Source organism: Mustela lutreola, chromosome 11, assembly GCF_030435805.1.
Source record: "Mustela lutreola isolate mMusLut2 chromosome 11, mMusLut2.pri, whole genome shotgun sequence".
In the NCBI taxonomy this organism is placed as follows: Eukaryota; Metazoa; Chordata; class Mammalia; order Carnivora; family Mustelidae; genus Mustela; species Mustela lutreola.
In genome coordinates this window covers 100,045,930-100,066,885 of record NC_081300.1, presented here as the reverse complement: position 1 = coordinate 100,066,885, position 20,956 = coordinate 100,045,930, and the positions used below count along the sequence as shown (strand labels likewise).

At 54.3% G+C, this 20,956-nt stretch overlaps 1 protein-coding gene and 1 non-coding gene across 2 annotated transcripts in view; one reads left to right on the top strand and one right to left on the bottom strand.

Moving 5' to 3' along the window:
- Positions 1 to 20,956, top strand: part of TMEM132D (transmembrane protein 132D) — a 568,943-nt gene that overhangs the window by 482,347 nt on the left and 65,640 nt on the right. The window lies entirely within an intron of this gene.
- On the bottom strand, positions 11,261 to 11,364 carry LOC131812003 (small nucleolar RNA U13). Its single transcript, XR_009346235.1, has one exon. It is a non-coding gene; the product is annotated as a small nucleolar RNA U13 (small nucleolar RNA).

Sequence of the window (20,956 nt, the reverse complement as noted above, 5' to 3'; positions counted from 1 at the left end):
GGGGCGAGCGTGCACTTAGTCTCCCCAGCTGTGACTGACAGCGCCAGCCGAGGCAGGAAGAGAGAACGACAGTCCCCACTCCCGGCCGACCTGGGACGGCTCTGCAGCCGGGGGGCACGGAGGGCGGCCCTTCCTTTACATGCCCCGGACCCCTTCTTTCCTGCCCTCTTCTCGCCCTTTACAATTGAGCGCACAGCGGAGGCGAAGCCAAAGTGTGCACGGAGATATTCTGGCAGGGGCGCTCGGCCGGCCGCTGCACTCGGCGGGGGAAGGGCTTGTCACACTGCCACTGCCCACGCCCGGCTCAGAGCTGCGGTGGCGAATGCTGCCTGGCACCCTCCTCCGAGCCTGTCTCCCAGCAAGCGCCTGGGGGCAGCAGGCAGGGGGACAGGAAGTGCACGTGACCGCTTCTCTCTGGGTCCCCGCACCGGTCCGAGCTCGGTGACCCCCTTGTGCTGGGCGGGAGCTGCTAAGCCCCTCTGCTCGCCGGGAACTCCAGGGAGCAAGTCCATCGGCAGAGAGCAGTGGACAGATGCCAACGGCGTCTCCACCAGCTGTTGGGTCCTGTTTGGTAGTAGGACCGTAGTCGGAGGCGCGGTCCCTGCCCTGCGACTGGCTGGGGACAGGCAGGGGAGGGAAGGAAGGACGGCATCGTGACACACCGCTCACCTGACACACCGCTCACCCCTGTTCCGGAATCCCCTCAGCGGGTACCGGTCAGGCCGGGCCTCCCGGGGCCGCAGACCGTTCCTGGCTCGCCCTCGATGTCCCTCTCTCCCCACATCCCGTCCTCCAGCACATCCTGTGGGCAGCGGCCTCCAAACAGGCCCCAGACCCGACCCTCCTCCACGGCGTCCTGCCAGCCCCCAGGCCGCGGTCCCTTCTCTCTGCCAGACCCGCGCGGCGTCCTCCTCGCGGGACCCCCGGTGGCCTCCTCTCCCCTGGAGTCTGCTGTCCCTGCGGCCGCCAGTGGGATCCGAGTGTCCGTCTGACCACGTCACTCCTCGCTCCGCAAACACCCCCCGCTTCCCGCCGTCTCAGAGCAGACGGAGTGACTGGGGACGCGGCCCACCTGCCTGAGCTCTGGCCTCACCCTTGTCGCGTTCCGGCTCGTTCTCTCGGTTCCAGCCACACCAGGGGATCGGCCTTTCCGCGAGCGGGTCAGCCCCTGTGTTCAGCCTGTGCTCCGAACTCCCTCCCCGGCAGGGCCGTGTCCCCCGCTTCCCTTCTCCCCAGCCTGTCCCCACGGCCCTCCAGCACCGCCCTCCCGGCCCGCTCGCGTTTTCCCGTCGTATTTATTCATCGAAGGTCTATGTGTGCGATGCAGATCTCTCTATTTTCACATTTATGTTTTTACTTTACTTTGTCTGACGGTCTCACGGGGGTGTAGGCTCTGGGCGGGCAGCGCCGTCTGGTTCTCTTCCTTCGCCGCCGTCCCCCATCACGAACGACCCCGGCAGAGAGGACGCACCGGACAAATGTGTGTCGAACGTGCGAGTGAGTGACGCGGTGACCGACAAGACAGTAACGCACGTGGTTCGTGGTTGAGCCACGGAGGCGTTCTTGGGGACAGACTCACGGGGGGATGCTGAGGCTGGGTCTGCTCACGGCCGGCCGGACGACACACAACGTGGAAACACTGCAGGCCGAGGGCACGCGGGGACGGGGGCGGGGAGACGCACTCTTGGAGCAGCAGAAGCGGCGAGTTCCCGTGAAGGACGTTGGGGCGTGTTCTCGGCAGCCTCCGTCCGCGCTCCTCCTGATGACAGACGTTTGCTCCAGGACGTTCCTTATTGTCTTTGCTCTCAGTCCCAGCAACGTAAATGGTGCTGTGTCCACCCCAACTTCCGGTGGCCGGGTGACCCGCCGTGGCCACAAAGCGCCACGTCCCTCTAGAGGCCGTCGTCTGCTCCGGGAGAGACCTGGTCCCAATCCCAGCCGCAGAGGCGCCCTCTGAAGAGTCGGGCGTAAGTCTTAGAAAAGACAGGGTCCCCCTCCGTTTGATCTTGTTGCCAACCCTCCGTGACAGGACCTCCTGCCGTAAGCAGGTCAGCCTCCTCCAGAAAGAGACCAACAGAGAAACTCTCCGGGAGAAGCCACGTCCTTCCAACAGCGCCCGAGAGCTCGATCCCGCCAGACCACACCAGACTTTCCCCTGAGGATGCTGGAAACAGCTACTTTCGTGCAGAGCAGTCGGAGTTAGGCTCGTGGTACCGGTCAGCAAAGAGGCCCGCACTTGTGTCCATGCCCTGGGACTCCAGGAATCCCGGGACTCAGGAAATCGCCCGGGGCCTCAAGGACACGCACCTGCAGCCCCAGGGACGGAGGCACAGCCTGCGGGTCGAACCCCGCGGCTCACGCTGCTGTCTCTTCGCGGCTCGGGGAGCACAGGGTCAGGGTTAGGGTTAGGGTTAGGAGTCTGCTGAGCCACATGGTCTGCTGTAAAGCTTCAGTCTTTTCCCTTCTCTTTGCTCTTTCTTCCCTCCCAGCCAGAGGCGGGGTAAACCCGAGCGTTCTCCCCCATCCGTATCGAAACCTCCTCACAGGAAATCCGCTGGAAAAGTCATTCGCACTGAATTGTAAATTTCGGGAAGGCATGTTACCTTCTGCTTCCCAAGGATGCCGGGTTTTCAAAAGGCAGCAGATCCCTAATGGATGCATTTCTGGTGTCAGCAGTAATATCTGTTGTGATGCTTCGGGGTGGGAAATAACAGGAAATCCCACCCACGCTGACTTCAGTTTAAAAAAATATATATATCAAAAAATGTTGTTGGCTGATGTAATTGAAAAGTCCTGATTTGGGGGTAGTTTATGGGGATTTTATTCAGAGCCTCAAAAGATTCACGAGAACAACCTTACTCTGCTCCCTCCACTCCCTCCCTCTCAGTCTCTTTCTCTGTCTTTCTCTCTGTCTCTGTCCATCTCTGTCTCTGTATCTCTGTCTCTCTCTGTCCTGTCTCTCTAGATCTCTCTGCCTTTGTCTCTCTGTCTCCATCTGTCTCTCTGCCTCTCTCTGTTTTTGTCCGTATCTCTCTGTCTTTCTCTCTCTCTGTTTCCATCTCACTCTGTCTCTGGCTCTATCTGTATTTCTGTCTCTGTCTCTCTGTCTCTATCTCTGTCTCTCTGTCTCTCTCCCTCCATCTCTGTCTCTGTCTCCATCTCTCTCCTCTCTCTCCCCTTCTCTCTCTCTCTGTCTCCATATCTCTCTGTCTCTCTTTCTCTCTCTCCCCTGTCTCTCTCCCCCGTATCTCTCCCTCTGTCTGTCTCTCTCTGTCTCTCTCCGTGTCTCTCTCTCTCCATCTCTGTCCCCATCTCTCTCTCTCTGTCTCTCTCTCCATCACTCCGTCTCTGTCTCTCAGCCCTCACCTGCAGACAGAGCCCCTTCCTTCTGTGTGGCCTCTGCCACAGCGAGGCATTTGGAGAGGCCACCCCGTGGGAGGAGAGGTTCCATGGGGCTCAGCCGGAACCTCGCCGGAAGGAGAGCAGACCTTCCAGTCCTGGGACTGGCTCCATTGGGGGACCCACCCAGGGGGCCCCCTGACCCCGATCCCAGCGCCGCAGCCCCAGCCCCCGACACCTGATGTTCCAAAGCCTCCTCACCCCAGCCCATGACCTGCGGAGGCGAGGCAGGGAGGGGAGGCCCAGACAGCTCTGTGTGTGGTCAGCAGGAAGGGGAGCGGGCTTCAGAGACGCTGGGCCAGGTTAGGGAAGTCGTAAGAACCTCCAGAGTGGCACCGTTGATGGCTGCTGTGCCCTGAGGCACAGGGAGTGGACGGGGAGTGGATGGAGCAGCCGGAGGCCTGCGAGACGCTGGCTGAGTTCTCGGGGCTGCTCGGGTCCCAGGCTCTCGCCACCCCTCCCGGATAGACGGGCGCCTCCCCCAGGCCACAGCAGTGCCCCCCGCCCGACCAGGTGGACCCGGGGAGCCTGCCTCCCTCCGTGCTGTGCTCCCCCAGCTCAGGTTCCTCCCCTGCGTCTCCAGCAGACGCAGCCCAGCTGGGAACTGGGCACAGCCCAGCCTGACTCCTTCTCCCAAGGCTGGTCCCCGCAGAAGAGAGCCGACCCCTGCGAGGGGAGAGAGCCATTTCCGGGATGGGGCTGCGTCGACAAGCCGGAGGCAGGGAGAGGGGCAGGCAGGGCCCGTCCGCCTGGCGCTTGGCCTCCTTGCCGAAGCACCGGGTATACAGCTGCCAGTCAGGGGCTCCTGATGGGGTCACGGGCCCGCATGGAGGGAGCCCCGGGTGGCACATGGTTCTGGCCCCGCAGGACACTGCTGGGCTCTGTCACCCGGCAGTGCATGGGGCCGCCGCCGGGAAGGGGCTGTGGGTCCCGTGGTCACCCCCACGCCATGGTCCTGCTCCTCGGGCAGCCTGGCTGTTTCTCCCCAGGAGTTTAGCCAAATGGCTTTGTAAATCCTCTTGAAGGAACGGGCATTAGAAGCGACTAAGGCTCCTCACCTTCCCTTGTAGGAGCCGCCTGTAGTGCCCCGCGGGGAGCGGGGTAGGGGCACCTGCGTTGAACTGATCCTTCTCGGGCTCCGGGGCCCAGCGGGGGCTTGGAACGGGGAGACCTCCCAGCGCACCCCTTCTTCAATCCACCTTGTCGGCAAGGAAGCCCCCGCATGGGGACGTTTGCCTCTGTAGCTGCCGAGTGGGCCTGCCCCTCCGTGGAGACGCTGGGGACGCGTCCGAAGGTGGAGCAGGGGCGGAAGGAAGGAAGGCGGCCTGCGGGCGGCGGGCGGCCCCGCTGCTGTCTCTTCCGTCCCAACGCGGACGCCCAGGAGCCGTGCTCCTTGCCTGCAGCTGACTTCCGAAGGCCAGAACGGACTGTCGCTGGACTGAGAGTCGATGTTCTGGTTTACAGCAAACAACACTTCTCTTCCCCGTACGCTGGCCCGACTCCCGGATTCCAGCCGTCCTGCTTTATGTCAGGCTGTCGGTGTTTAAAACATCCTGCGTCCTTTCGGCCTTACTGGGGGCCCTGGGCCCTGGCTGCGGGTGCCGCGTCGGGAGCTGTGTTCCCATGATGACAGGAACAGCGTCTGTGTGCGGCTCCTCACGCCACGCGGCCGTCCACGTCTTCCATGCTCCCAGCCATCCCAGGGACTCAGGCGCATGTCGGTTTTTCCGCATGAGGACATTGAGACAACAAGAGGCTCTTCTTTTAATTGTGGCCAAATACGGAACATAAAATGCGCCGTCCTAACCATCGCGAGGCACACAGCGTGCGGTGTTAGGAGCGTCCCCATGCTTGTCCATCATCTCGAGGACTCTGGTCATCCTGCAGAACCGAAGCTCTGTCCCCACGGGTCACCAGCCCCTGTGGCCCTGCCTCTCAGCCCCTGCGGGCCTCCCTTGTATGGTCTGTCTCCGTGAACCGACCCCCTCAGGGGCCTCCTGGGCTGTCCTTCCGGGGCCGGCTCCTCGCGCTCCGCGTGCGGTCCTCCAGTTCCGGGGTCCTCCAGTTCCTCCGTTCCTTGTTCGGGTTAATAACACCGCCGCGTGGGGGGCCCACACCTGGTCCCGCCGCCCCTCCCATCAGGGGACCCTTGGGCCGCTCCGTCTTTCGGTGGCTTCGCGTCCTGCCGTTCTGCAGATGCGGAGTTCTGACACCTCTGCAGAAGCCAAGACGCGTGGTCCCCGGGCCCAAGTCCTGTTCCATATTTGCCTCCATCCCTCCTCCTCCAGGACGGGGTTTGGTGCACGATGCCTGCCGTGGGGACGCGTCGGGAACGAGCATTAGTGCGTCGTTATCCACAGCACATGGCTGAGTTGAGCAGCACCGAGGGAGGCGGGTCAGCCGCGGAGCCAGATGTGTTCACCGTCTGTCTCCTGCAGAGGAGCTCGCCCGTCTCTGCTCTGGGACTCCCCTCAGGCCTTTCCTCCGTGGGTGATGGCTTACGGGGAGCTCAGAGACTCAGAGCTCCCAGCCAGAGATGGCTCCTCTGTGGATGGTTGCAGTCCTTCCCATGAAATTTCATGCCGTGGGATTGAGCCTCACGTCTCCCTGCTGTGCTTCGTTAGAGCAAATGCCCTCCTCGGAGAGAGGGATGCGTCAGTTCCCGGACATCTCCGTCCAAGTGCACTTGCTCAGTCACTTTCCCCTTAGGGAGGCAAAATGCAGACAAGCAAAGAGAGCCTGGCTGCTGGGAACATGGGGCCAAGTGGACCAGAAGTGGAAGCCAGCCTTGCCCTCCGCCTGGCCGAGTCCAGAGAAATGTACGTCGTGGCACCAGCCCGACGTCCTCAGTGGAATTCAGCACGTGTCTCTTGCGTTCAGACAGTGGCACAGCTGTCCCACGCAACACTGCCAGTTGTGGGCAGAAGAGACAAAACCTGAAGCGTCTGTCTTCAGCTCAGTCATTATCCCGGGGTCCCGGGATAGAACCCCCACATTGTAGGGGGGCTCCTCCCTTTCCCCCTACCCCTCCCTCTGATTGTGTGCTCTCACTCTCTCAAAAAAAATCTTGGAAAAAAAAGACCAAACTTCTTTGTCACCCCTACCTGGAAGGAACCACCTACCACCCTATGTGTGCGACCCCCGTACCTGCATAGAATTTACATAAAGGATCCTGGAGTACAAAGACCGCGGATCACAAACCCAGCGGAATATGAGATCCAGGCGCCAACAAGTGCGGGAAGTGACGGGGCCGTAGGGTCTGCGGCACAGGCCCCATCGGAACGTGCAGTCGCTACGGCATCCTGCCTGACCGTCGCCACATGCACAGAGTGCCCAGGGCCCTCGAGGGCATGGGCTTTGGTGCCAGGCTGGCTGGACTGAATCCTGGCTCTGAGACCTAGAGAGGAGAACCAGGGCTAGGTACTGGGTCTCTCTGTTCCTCAGTTTCTTTGGTTGTGACATGGGTGCTGTGACATCCCTACGGCTGATTTGGTTCTGGAGGCGAATCTCAGTCGTTCCAGTCACTCGTGGGTCTGTCTTATAGGGGGGACTCTGCCTGTAGCTGCATCGTTAACCTCAAGGAGATCCCCGCAGCTTCTGTCCAGGTTGTGTTTGGAGCTGCCCGAGGGGGGCTGAGCCCGGGAGGTAAAGTGAACCTTCCAGAAACCTCTTCATGGGTCGCTGCTCTCGACTTTGTCCCGCACCCCAGACTCTTCCCCACCGGCGGGAGAGCATCCCTGGCACACAGGTCACGTCACTTCTCAAGATCCGCCTCCCCACCCCACCCCCCAGAGCTGAAGGCTTCCCGCTGTGACCACCACGGCCCCCACCCTCTGTCCTGCCCCCCCATCCCTGACCTCACCTCTTCCCCCCGCCCCCTGCTGTCCTCTGAGCTCAGACACACCCCCCACCCCCTCCTCTGCCTTATTTTTCTTCATGGAACATGTCCCCATGGTCTTACTGCATTTCTCCTCGTTCCTTTGTCCCCTGTCCGCCTCTCCAAGGACATGGGCTTGCTGTTGGATCGTGGCTGGTCTCCCAGCACCCAGGCAACACCTGGTGTCGCACGGGCTCTCTGCCAGTAGTTTGCAGAGCAAAGGGACTCGGGAAGTGGCTCAGGGAACGTGGGTGAAGAGCGTCATCCCTCTGGGTCATCGCAGGGAGAATTCTAATATCCTAGAGGAACTTCGTTCAGTAGGAAAAACAACCAGTGAACACCCCAGAGCACCGTTCTCCTATTTGGGTGAGGAGATGGCCGTGTACTTACAGTACTGTGGGATTTCCCTGGACCTTCATCCAAAAAAGCAAAAGCATCCCTGGGACGGTGGGAGGGCCCTCAAGGCACCAGGAGGGATGATGGACACTGAGTTGATGGATGGTAGCTAGAACTGTATGAAAACAGCTCCGTGGGTCCAGTTCAGAGTATGGTGTGTTGAGAACATCCTGTAGAGAGAACGTTCTGGATGGGAAGGCCAGAAACACAGAGGAGGTGAGCAGGAAAGGGACCCAGCCCGATGGCTACTCCATTCTTTCCATTTCCTACATGAATGAAAAAATATGACAGTTAATTGGGATTCTCTGGAACTTACATGGGAACCGGAAGCCTTGGAGCGAGCATCCGCTGGGCAGACGCAGAGAAGCAATTAGCCCCAGTGGGAGGACGGAGCCCTGGCCCTTACTTCCAAGGCTGTAAAGATTAAAACAAAGCAAGTCAGACATTGGAAGTCAAAGGATTCGTTCGTGGCCAAAAGGCTTTCAGTTTAAAACTCTTTCAAGAGTCATTTTCACTGTGGGTGAATTTGGCCTTTCTGTAGGTAGGATGTGACCATCCTGGGCTCAGCCGGTCCTTACCCTACGTTATCTATGCATGAGCACCCCCGATGGAATGGGAGAAATTCTGCTCCAGGGACATGTCTGACGCTTTTCTGTACGCCTGGACTAAACCAAAGACCTGGCATGTGGTAGTTATTTGTTGAGTGAGTGAATGAATGGATGGCAAAATCAACCTAGATTTGTGTTAAACGTAGAGAGACTGCTGGTGAACACCCCCGTCTCCCCTCCATGGTACATCTGGTCAGTGGACTTTGCAAACACACATCACATGTGTTTGACGGGCCACTTTAGCAAAGTGGGTTTGCAGGTGCTGGTTGATGAAGGCTCAGGTGCCTCAGCTGGGCCTACCTGGAGAGGCAAGAGCTGGGCTCCTCAGAGGCACACCTGGGACCCAGACCCTGCCTGGGAACTGCAGGTTACCGGATGGGCACCCCCTGGTGGCGGCAGCTCAAATTGCAGGCACAGTACCTTCTGGGATTCTAACATTCCTGTAAGGGGGAGCCTCGCGAATCCCCCTCCATTTCTGTGACTGAGGTTCTTTATCAGACTTGTAGGTATGTGACTACAAACACACTGTTACTAATGAAGAGGGAAAGCATGTTGACAACAGGTGCATTAAGGCATGAGATAGAGGCCATAACTCATTTTAAACCCTCTAATTCAGCCCTCGGGCAGTTCAACACCATGTATCATAGACAGAATGCGTGTAATTGGCACAAAGCCGTTGTGGTGGTGGTGGTGTTTTTAAACCCAGCGTTAGAATGGTGGTGTTTTGCCTGATGACATAGGAGTCCGTCCTCCCTCCGTGCTAAAATAGCAGGTGTCGGCTGGACCATCACATTTTGCATGGATCTGAGCTTACCCCACACCTGCTATCCTACAAACCGAGCCTACAGCAGAAACTCTTATGAGTGAAGGGGGTGTTGGATAATTAGGACTAACCCGGTAGCAGCCCCTTGCTTTCTGCTTCTATAGAGGTTAGTTAATGGGGGGGGGGGGGGAGGAGTGACAAAAAGGTACATGTAGAACCTAAAATTAGAGAATATACCTCTCCAAAGGGAATTTTTAATGATTTTTTATTTTTTTATTGACATATAATGTATTATTAGCCCCAGGGGTACAGGTCTGTGAATCACTAGGTTTACACACTTCACAGCACTCACTGTATAGCACATACCTTCCTCGATCTCCATAACCCCATCACCCTCTCCCTACTCCCTTCCCCCTGACAACCCTCAGTTTGTTTTTTGAGATTAAGAGTCTCTTATGGTTTGTCTCCCTCCCGATCCCATCTTGTTTTATTTATTCTTTCCTACCCCTCAAGCTCCCCATGTTGCCTCTCAACTTCCTCATATCGGGGAGATCATATGACAGTTGTTTTTCTCTGATTGACTTATGTCATTCAGCATGATACCCTCTAGATCCATCCACGTTGTCGCAAATGGCAAGATTTCATTTCTTTGATGGCTGCATAGTATTCCATCGTGTGTGTATGTATATATACACATACATATATACATATATGTGTGTGTGTGTGTGTGTGTGTGTGTGTATATATATATATATATATATATATATATATATATATACCACATCTTCTTTATCCATTCATCTGCTGATGGACATCTAGGTTCTTTCCATTTTTTGGCTATCGAGGACATTGCTGCTATAAACATTTGGGTGCACATGCCCCTTCGGATTATTACATCTGTATCTTTAGGATAAATACCCAGTAGTACAATTGCTGGGTCATAGTGTAGTTCTATTTTCAACTTTCTGAGGAACCTCTCTGCTGTTTTCCAGAGTGGCTGCACCAGCTTGCCTTCCCATAAACTCTGTAGAAGGGTTCCCCTTTCTCCGCATCCTCAGCATCTGTCATTCCCTGACTTGTTAATTTTAGCCATTCTGACTGGTGTGAGCTGGGATCTCATTGTGGTTTTGATTTTTATTTCCCTGATGCCGAGTGATGTGGAGCACTTTTTCATGTGTCTGTTGGCCATCTGGATGTCTTCTTTGCAGAAATGTCTGTTCATTTCTTCTGTCCATTTCTTGATTAGATTATTTGTTTTTTGGGTGTTGAGTTTGATAAGTTCTTTATAGACTTTGGATACTAGTCCTTTATCTGATATGTCGTTTGCAAATATCTTCTCCCATTCTGTCAGTTGTCTTTTGGTTTTGTTAACTGTTTCCTTTGCTGTGCAAAGGCTTTGGATCTTGATGAAGTCCCAATAGTTCATTTTTGCCCTTGCTTCCCATGCCTTTGGCAATGTTCCTAGGAAGAAATTGCTGTGTCTGAGGTCGGAGAGTTTGCTGCCTGTGTTCTCCTCAAGGATTTGGATGGATTCCTGTCTCAAATTGAGGCCTTTCATCCATTTTGAATCTATTTTTGGGTGTGGTGTCAGGAAATGGTCCAGTTTCATTCTTCTGCATGTGGCTGTCCAATTTTCCCAGCACCATTTGTTGAAGAGACTGTCTTTTTTTCCATTGGACATTCTTTCCTGCTTTGTCGAAGATTAGTTGACCATAGAGTTGAGGGTCTATTTCTGGGCTCTCTACTCTGTTCCATGGATCTATGTGTCTGTTTTTGTGCCAGTACCGTACTGTCTTGATGATGACAGCTTTGTAGTAGAGCTTGAAGTTTGGAATTGTGATGCCACCAACTTTGGCTTTCTTTTTCAACATTCCTCTGGCTATTCGAGATCTTTTCTGGTGCCATATAAATTTTAGGATTATTAGTTCCATTGTTTGAAAAAAAAGGATGGAATTTTTATAAGGATTGCATTAAATGTGTAGATTGATTTAGGTAGCATAGACATTTTCACAATATTTGTTCTTCCAATCCATGAACGTGGAATGTTTTCCCATTTCTTTGTGTCTTCCTCAATGTCTTTCATGAGTACTCTGTAGTTTTCTGAGTACAGATTCTTTGCCTCTTTAGTTAGGTTTATTTCTAGGTATCTTATGGTTTTGGGTGCAATTGTAAATGGGATTGACTCCTTAATTTCTCTTTCTCCTTTTTTTTTTTCCTCATCAGATGGGTAATGTGCCAAGGTTGTAACAAGGTTTGAGGGTACCACACGTGACATAGGAGCGTGAACACCCAGTCATCATGCTTATGAACTACAAAAGGATCCCAAAAGGGATTTTTTTAAATTTTTTTTTTCAGGGTCTTACCAGAGTTCCTATCTCACAGGAGCTTGATGTAGAGTCTTGAGTTTAATCTTAGGGTGAGTTACAGAAACTTTCGCTGTCTTTCCCCTGCGGGAAAGGTCTTTGATCCAAGAAGAGAGAGAAGGAGAGCACTGGGAGGTCTAGTGCGTGTTTGTGACCAAAAGGAAAACCAAGCTCAGAACCTTTCCCAGTAGAGCTGGTGAGCCGGCTTTCGCACTGGAGATGGTGGGCTTAGTCCATGCGAGATGCAGCCAGGTCCCGAACTCTAGCTCCGAACCCTCAAACCTCTGAGCGGCATTGCTCAGGACACATGGACCAGGTGGAGGCCCAGAGAGCTACTCCAGGGAAGCCTCTCTGGCTGGTGTAGACCCGGGTCACACACAGCAGCACAACAGGGGAGGCCCAGGTTGGGGTCACAGTCAGTCACCTCTCTACGTGGAGATGGTCTTTAAAAAAAAACAAAACAGATGAAGACTTTAGAGGCCCAAAGTTCAGAAGATATTATGGAGGCTCCCATATAGAATTTAAAATTGAAGGGCGCCTGGGTGGCTCAGTGGATTAAGCCTCTGCCTTGGCAGAGGTCATGATCTCAGGGTCCTGGGATGGAGCCCTGCATCGGGCTCTCTGCTCATCAGGGAGCCTGCTTCCCCCCTCTCTCTGCCTGCCTCTCTGCCTACTTGTGATCTCTTTCTCTGTGTCAAATAAATAAATAAAATCTTTAAAAAAGAAAAAATTTAAAATTAAAACCATACTAGGATTTTTGTAAACTGTTCAATGAAGAGTCTTAAGTATAAACATAAATTACTCAACAAATACTTCCTGAATTTCTGATGCACGCAGGACACTGTTCTGGTTCTGTAGACTGAGCTCATGAACAAATTAAAGTTCCTGACAAGGAAGGTAGGAAATCCTATTAAATAATTACAGGAGATACATATATATCTTTACCCTGTTTTGTCATAAATATACCTTCATAAATTTTTTCTTCATAGAGGAGGAAAATAGATATTTTCATATATATTCATATATTTCTATATACCTATGTGTATAGCTTCAAATCTAGATAGAATATATCCTATTTCTGGGGCACCTGGGGGGCTCAGTCAGTTAATCGACTGCCTTCGGCACAGGTCATGATCCTGGAGTCCCAGGTTCGAATCCCACATCAGGCTCCCTGCTCAGCGGGGAGTCTGCTTCTCCCTCTGACCCTCCCCCATCTCAAGATATCTCTCTTTCATTCTCTTTCAAATAAATAAATAAAATTTAAAAATATATATATCCTATTTCCTATACATACAATTTCATGTATATATAGTTTGACATATACAGATTCCTCCACAGAGGAAGAACACAGGATATATAGCGAGGGGGGAGGGAGATGATTATATATATCCCATTTATATACTTATATATATCACATATTTAATAACTACATTCTATAGAGAGTTTCCTATATAGAGGGAGAGAACGGATGTTTTTACTTTTCTGTATATCCTATATCTGGTACATATTTTATTATCATGTGTGTCATATAACAGTTTCACATGTGTAAATATCCCATTTTCTCGTATGTATTGTATATGTACTCTCTGTCATATGTGCCTCCTCTGTCATATACAGCAGCGTCGTGTGTGTGTGTGTACACACATATTTCCTCCCCCGCGCCCTCTCAGCAAGGCGTGTGCGTGCACACATATGTGGACACATTCCTATAAGAGTATCGGTGCCTCTCCGAGACGGGGACTTGGAGATGGAGCCAGCAAGGCCCGCGGTAAAGCGGGCAGGAAGGGAGAGTGTCTGCGGTCGGAGCAGCAGTGGGGATGGGCTCTCGGGTGGGAAACACCTGGGCTGTCCTGGAACCCAAGGAGCCCCAGTGGCGGGCAAGGACGGGAGGCGTGGTGTGCGACAGGGGCACACAAGGCAGATCACGCTGGTGGGAGCTAGGACTGAGCCTTCTCCGGAGCCTGCGGCCGGGTGGGGAGGCTGGGGCAGAGGGCGCGCTATCCCGCGGCTGGAGCCTGGGCAGCTGGGTGCTGGGCTGTCTGGACGCCATTGCAATATGTGCTGGTTTTCCGTTGCCATTAAAAAAAAAAAAATAGTACCGTGCATGTGTTGACCTAAAACGGTGTTTATTATTGCACAGTTTTGTAGGTTAGAAGAGCTACGTGCGTCTCAGCGGGCTACGGTCACCGTGTCAGGAGGGCGGCATCCTTTCTGGACAATTCCAGGGGGGAGATCTGTTTCCTTCCCTTTTCTGTCGTCCAAAGATGTAGGTCAACAGTCATAGATGAGAGAGTTCTGGGGACCCGATGTCCAGCACGGTGCCTGGAGTCAATAAATCCTTACTGCGTACTCTGTGTTCTCACCACAAAGAAATCACCCCCGTCCTGGGAGGTGGTGGAGGTGGGGACCAACCTTGACGTCGCCACCGCTGCCCAGTATGCGTGTCTGCCACATCATCGTGTCGCACGCCTCAGTTACACAGTGTGGCGCGTCAGTTCTGTGTCAGTAAAGCCGGGGAGAGAAGCCAGCGGAAGGGATGTTTCGTGTTGAAAGCAGAGGTTATCCCCGTGTTCTCAGTGAAAGCAGAATCTATTAAACAAGACAGGATTGTGACAGCTACAATAACAAAACACTAACCCTTTAGATAGAGTCATACAATATTTACCGTACTTGTAAAATTAAAGGAATAAATCAGTGTTTACTCTCCCATCAGATTTGATCACGTGGACTTCGTAGCCCCCCGAGGCGGAACACTCTGTGGCCCAAACACGGCGCAAGGTTGGGAGCCCGAGAACGGCAGGGCACGGCCCGTGTCATGGGGTGAAGCTGTGAGAACCAAGGAATCCCACACTCTCCCTCGGGAACAGAATCCTGGGCTTGTGAACCACACTTGGGTGGGCGATCTCTCCAAGGTGTCGGAAGTCCCTCTGACGACACCGGTGCACCCAGGCACATCTCCCCATCGCAGAGCCAGCCGGTGAGAGCCTCAATTCCAGCCGCGACCTCGCTTTCCCTTTGCCGCGTGACCTGACATACTCACAGGGCCAGGCGTCAGGGTGCTGACATCCCCAGGGTCGGGGTGCTGACACCCCCAGGGTCGGAGTGCTGACACCCCCAGGGCACCTCTCCTATCTACCCCAGGCTGCCTTGCCAACATCTCCACCAGGGAGACGTGCTGTCCCCGTGTTTAGCTCGTGGCATGGCACATACACCCTTGCCTCTGGCTTGTGGGTGACAAGAAGGAGAGAGACTTCCCACAGACACGCATGGCCCCCTCCATGATGAGCAACATAGGTTTTTCTTGGCCCGTGCGGATGGCGGGGCTGTGGGCCAGCCCCCGGGCCCTGTAATCCTCTGTTCTCTGCGCCTTGTGAGGGCCCCGTGGTGGCCATGTCCAGGTTCCCAGCGAGTCCCCCTTGCCCAGAGCGTGCTGGTCTCGGGCACCTGCATGGCACCTCAAGGCCACGTCCTCTTCGGCTCTTCATTCTGAGGCCCGAGCGGGGGCTGCCTTGCTTAGCGCTAGCAGGTGCGGACGCCGAGCCCTCCTTTATTCTCACTTCGTCACTCGGAGCAGCGCTGGGCACTGTGCTGTCCAGGGCCTCCCAGACTTTGCAATTGCCAGTCACTGGCCTCTGGCCTTGCGATGGGGTGATGTCTTGGACTCCCCCAGAAACCTGAATGCTTCCTTGGGGCATCCTTCCGGCGGCCTCCGACGGTCTGTGACCTCTCAGGGACTTTGCTTCTCTCTGGCGGGGGCGGCTGTTTAAATAATTCCAGGCAAGAAGTAATGAGTTAGACTCTAAAAGGCATGCTTGGTGGGGAGGTCGTTGGCGAAGGAAAATCGATGCCAGCCGTGACGAGAGTGAATGGACGGGCATCACCGATGAGAAGGGCCAGGTGGTCCAGCAGCATCTGCGGATGATGCCCGTCTCCCGCCTAGGCAGGCCGGGGGCAGTGGTTCCATTCGCAGAACAATGAACTTGGAAAGGAGAGGCAGGTTCATGAACAATGAACTTGGAAAGGAGAAGCAGGTTCATGGGGGGCGTGAGGATGAAGGAGGTCGGCACAGCACGGGCGAGCCGTGGGAATCGCGGGACGGGCACAGCCAGGGGGCGCCGATGAGTCGCGTATACTTCCATATGTTCCTCCCCTGAGACGGTTTTGTGAGCAGAGGTGTACAGCTGTGTGATCCTGGGCAAACCAGATGTACGGTCGGCCCCATTTAGGGCCAAGCAGGAGCCACGTAACGAGCAAGGACCAGCCTGATATTTGGGTGGAGGTTTCTAAGCGTGGAGAGACACTGAGCTGCGAGCACTGACGTGTCTCCATGGGTGAGGGGCCTCAAAGTGGCATCTCCTTGGATAAGAATCTGCAATCTGATTGCTTCCAAAGGAAAGGTCACCTTCAGGGTAAGACTTAGAGAGAACGCGGCGGTGAGGTTGGAAGGCCCCCAGGGCTGGCTCACTGAGCTGCACCGTGTTCACATCCTGGAGACTTCCACCGTGTTTCCTGATTCCTAAACGCTGTACAGTGTACGTCTGTCAAGACAGGGATAAGAACAGTTTCTGCGTTAGTAGGTTTATACTCCAGTGTTTATTCGAGTAATACATGTTGGACACCATCCACAGTGATCTCCTCCATGTTCTTCCTTGGGACGAGATGGAAGTTAAGAAGTCGTTCGCATCAGGAAGAGGCCAGGAAACAGTGTGATAGAGAACGAGGTGGGTGGCAGGTGGTCGGAGGGACTAGCGGTGACGGTGGTACGCCAGCACCCGAGCACCCCCCACCTGTGAACTGGGACTTGGTTACACGGGGCAGCCGTCCCCTTCACTGCAAGCACAGTGAGCCTGGCCGCTCTGTCTCGTGCTGGTGCGAGAGACACGTCCCATACCAGTGTCGCACGGTGTCTCACCACTTCTCTGGAGCAGGAGAGCAGCGTCCGTGTGTCAGCACAGAGGACATTCACTGTGTGCAGCCGGGTCTGTTACTGTTGCAAAGAGTTCAACGGCTCGGGTTTAATGGCTGCCGTTTCAACCCCAGCTCATTTTTAAGTCGCATTCAAGGAGCTCTGTTTCAGACTTTCAGTCGGGCCCTCCCGGTTCTCCCCTCCATCACCACCCCTGTGTCTCCGACGACCTCGCCCAATGCGCTCCCCTCCCCCGCCTCGTTTTACCTCCAAGACTGTGCGATGCTTAGTGTCCTTCCACCGCCGGGGTTAGAGCAAGGCTTGCCGCTGTAACCGGCAAGACTCCTCCAACACGCTCAGCGTTCATTTCTCTTTGTACAACACTCCGACGTCGTGCTCCTGTCCCCCGCCCCATGGGGCCTCAGGGACCCAGGCTCCTTCCGTCTTGTGGCTTCTCTGTCTAGCTCTCTTGAGCAGAATGGAGGACAGTCTGGAAAATCATGCACGATGCTCGTGGGCCGCGTTCCATCCACCGGACCCCAGTCACCTGGTCCTTACCTAACTGACAGGAGTAGCTGTGCCCCAGACAGTGGAACGAAGGCACACTCTCGGGGTGGAGGGCCCTGAAACCCAAGGAGGTACGAGGACCTGTAACGGTTATTTACATTCAATGGACGCTCGTTGTTCCAAATGGAACATGCTGTGAATGTGGGATTTACAGAAAAATACTGGGTCAAAAATAGACTAAATATGTAGTTTTAATTCCGTGAATTCTGAACATTTGTAAGATGTTAGTGTTATGCAAAATCCATTCTGAAAAAATTGAAGCTGTCGGAGGTGCCATGAATTTACAGTGACCCTTAGAATTCAGATAACGGTAGCTATCCTAACTGCCGGGGTCGTTGTGGTCCCAGAACTGTCCTGAGCACTTACAGGCAATAGTTCTTCAAATCTTCATGACATCCCCTAACAGTGGGGCCCGGGTTTCAGGTGGGAAACCTAATGCCCGCACCCAAGTTTGAACCCCGGCCGTCCGGCTCCAGCGTGCACCGGGACCCATCAAAAATAAACACAGTTCTGGTGTCCTGAGAGACAGAAGACAGGAGAGCCAGGAGGTGGGCTCTGGTGCATACAGATGGCTTAGCAGGAGGGACGCATGGTGGGGAGGGGCAGCCCAGGTCCCCTGCTCCCTGGACCCCTTCCCAGTGGATCGAACCGTGACCTGAAGAGAATACAGGTCAGAGCCCCTGCCCCAGCAGAGGCACAGAAGGAGGCGGAGCTGATCCCTAAGCAGGGTGGGTCTGGAGGGCTCCCTGAACAGACGGAGCCCAGGGCGGCCAGAGGAGGCCCCCAAGGAGCAGGCTGTGTGTCAGACGTGCATCACGGAGCCTTTGGCTCACCTGAATGTTAAATCTGCGCTCTCCACAGCTGAGCACATGCACCCCTGTGGGGGCCAAGGCTCTCTTGGACTCCCCCTCCTGCCCCCAGCCGAAAGAGAGTGCCGGAGGCTCCTGGAGGAAAGGTCTGGCGTTTTGCAGATTACAGACCTCTCTGAGCTCTGCTGTCAGCGGGAGTCAGGAGCTCAGCACCGTATTCCGACTCCAACCTTCAACAACTCGGAGGAATTCTTGTTGTGGCAGCTCAATTTAGAGGCTTTCTGTTGTGTTGTCAGAGTAAGATGGCTTCATTAAGACCAGACACATTCCCAGGGCCTCTGGACTGCTTCCGAGCTCTGTGTGCAGTGTATTTGAGAAAAGAGTGGTTTGAATTCAGTGATGTGGAGACGGATAGATGGATGGACAGATGGGTGGGTGGATGGATGCACGGACGGATGGATGGACGGACGGATGGATGGACGGATGGAGGACGGATGGATGGACGGACAGACAGATGGATGGGTGACGGATGAATGGATGGACGGATGGATGGACGGATGGGTGGAGGAGGGGAAGATGGATAGATGGACAGATGAGTGGGTGGACGGATGGATGGATAGAATGGAGATATATAGAAATATAGATAAACTTTAAGCATCCTTATAGGAAATCTTTTTTTTTTAAAAGATTTTATTTATTTATTTGACAGAGAGAGATCACAAGTAGGCAGAGAGGCAGGCAGAGAGAGAGGAGGAAGCAGGCTCCCCGCCGAGCAGAGAGCCCGATGCGGAACTCGATCCCAGGACCCTGAGATCATGACCTGAGCCAAAGGCAGCGGCTTAACCCACTGAGCCACCCAGGCGCCCCCTTATAGGAAATCTTAAATCAACCAATTTTGAGATGGAAATGTAGACTGTTGGACATACCAAGTGACCATCTGTTGCTGTATTTGGCAACACCTGGGGGGGAAACATTGACTTTCTAGGTAGACAAATCACTCAAGAATTTACCATAACGTGTTTTCAAGAGTTTTTTTGAATTGAAAACACGATTGTTTCTTCTGCACGGCCATGCCTTCCGTTTATTTCAGATAACAGAAATCTTCTTTCCTTTGAAACCTTGGAAATGCTTTTTCAAATGCGAGGATCGCTTGTGCCCCGACGCCCCCTTCGTTCTCCTCTGGCCCGCTTCTGTGGGGTGGTGTGAATGAGCTCCTGCATCTTCCTCCCCGGAGGCAGAACTGGGAATTTTTACCTTTAAGGTCAGCTTCAAGTTCAAGTGCAAGACATTTCTGTAATCTTGGAAAATAAATAGGTTCAGCTCAGGTTCAACCTGGCTCACATTAATTGGTTTTAGACTTGAGATTTGGGGAAATAATTTGCACCTGTGTTCAGTGTGGCTTGTTTAGCAGATCAGTCCCTGCTCGTCCTGTGCGGGGCTCAGCCTGGGGTCAGCCCGGGTCTCCTGGAGCAGAAACACACCCCCACTCCCTCACTTCGCCCGAACGCCTGTCCTCTTTCTCCCTGGGGCCTCGTGACTGAGACAGCCCGTAGGGGGACATAGCTCATTAGGCCCTTGAAAAGAATTTGTTTCTTTTTTTTTTTAAGATTTTATTTATTTATTTGATAGAGAGAGATCACAAGCAGGCAGAGAGAGAGAGAGAGAGAGGAGGAAGCGGGCTCCCTGCTGAGCAGAGAGCCCGATGCGGGACTCGATCCCAGGACCCTGGGATCATGACCTGAGCCGAAGGCAGAGGCTCAACCCACTGAGCCACCCAGGCGCCCCTGATAAGAATTTGTTTGAATGTGTCAATTCATTGACTTGAGATCCTAACTCACAAGTAAGATTAATTCTGACTTGTGACTCATTTAGAAGGATTCATATCATTTTCCCTTTGTCGCATTAATTCCCCTAAAAATTTAAAGTCCCCAGTTGTGTGCTAGCCAACACGGTACCCTTCAAGGCAGCGGACGGCCCCGTTGGCAAGGGGCGCGCACAGCAGGCAGCCCCTCACAGCAGAGACCCTCGGATAAAGGCCGGCCACCGAGCGAAGGTTGCTGTGGCTCTATTCGCGTTTGCCTTCCCACGTATTTGACAGACTGTTCCCCAAACTGCTGCTTCTGTTCTCAGGCTAAACACACCTCTGGCGTCGTAGCACTTAGCTTCGTGACAACCGTGACGGGACAATGCCCACCGCGCACGGGGAGGGAGATCGTCTGATGTCTTGGAAACGGATCGCCAGACTCGGCGTCCTCTCACACCTGCCATGGGCAATGCCAGGCCCGCCGTCCCCGGTTGGCCTTCTGCAAAGCTAATTACCGACAGTAAGACGTTTCACGGTCCCTCAGGCCACACAAGTCTCAAAATGGATTTTAATTCGCTGTAATTAAGAGCCGTGTATCCTCCGTGGGGTTGCGGCGAGAGCATGGAAGAAGAGTGGAGGGGGTCTTGAGAGCCCCAGAAGGCAGCGAAACCCCCGTCCCTGGCATAGAGAAGGAGAGGCTTTCCTGACGCTCCGGCTTCTCCCCCTGGAGGCCACCTTTGTCCTTGGCCGTTGGCCAAGCGGTCGGAAGATTTCCTGAGAATCAAGGAACTAAAGTTATGAGTCCCAAAGACTGTCTGTGACAGCCCAGTGACACCTGCTTCTGGGGAGCATGGGGAGCCACACTCGTGGGGGTCCATCATGGAGATGCACTCACTCACGCGGGCTAGAGGGGAGACATGGAGAAGTCACCAGCAAGCAAGAAGGGAGATCTCCAGCACCTTGAGTGCGCCAAGGAGCCCCCTTGTGGCCATAGCAAGAAGGGAACTGGGACCTGCCATTCCCCCGACGGCTCCCTTCCCCGATGGCTCTGGGGGGCCTGTGTCTGGGGGCACTGGCCTTGGAAGATACCTGGTTCCATGCACCGTGTTGGGCACGAACCCCCTGCCTGCATCCCATGCCCAACCAAAGAAACTGGAACCAGACCAGTTGCCAGGGGGGCAGGAATATGTGGAAATTGCTGGGATGATCTCTGGACCCAACACGCTGCTGCCCTACAGAGTTTGCAAGGACGTTGTGCGCTCTGCCAATATTTGGCCTCACATCCCAACCCCCTTTTTTGAGATGAAGCCCGGAAGGTTCTTAGTCATGACAGAGGTCAGCCTGGAAAGCTGAGGGTGCTAATTCCAAGAAGTTCGGTAGACAGATCACCACTAAACTTGAAACAGCAAGGAGCTCGATAAACTGAGGCAGGCAGGTAACAGCAGTGAGATGGCTTTGTCTCAT